Source organism: Nothobranchius furzeri, chromosome 19, assembly GCF_043380555.1.
Source record: "Nothobranchius furzeri strain GRZ-AD chromosome 19, NfurGRZ-RIMD1, whole genome shotgun sequence".
Lineage (NCBI taxonomy): Eukaryota > Metazoa > Chordata > Actinopteri > Cyprinodontiformes > Nothobranchiidae > Nothobranchius > Nothobranchius furzeri.
The window spans coordinates 17,460,717-17,461,054 of record NC_091759.1 but is presented as its reverse complement, the minus strand read 5'-3'; positions in this window follow the sequence as shown (position 1 = coordinate 17,461,054).

The following is a 338-nucleotide window of genomic DNA, read 5'->3' as shown; positions in this document are numbered from 1 at the left end:
CGCGGGCAGCTCGGATGAGACCTCTCGAGAGAGAGTGTCCGCACCGGCAGCCGCGCCCGCAACCGTGCGGGGCTCGGCGGAGACGGCCGCCCCCTCCGCGCCCCCGGTCCACCGGCGCCCACGGAGGAGCGTCGGAGGTGGGGAAACGGAGGAGGGACGACGGCTGTGTCTGGAGAACCGGAGGACGGCGGCAGCGCCGGGCCCGAGGTGGGTCCGTCGCGACGGGCATCCAGCAGTCTGCACTTAGGGGGACGAAGGCCCTGGTCGGCGTGAGTCGACCGAGGCCTGCGACAGCCCCAACCGCGGGAGAGGAGGCCTCTCCCGATTGATTTGGAAAG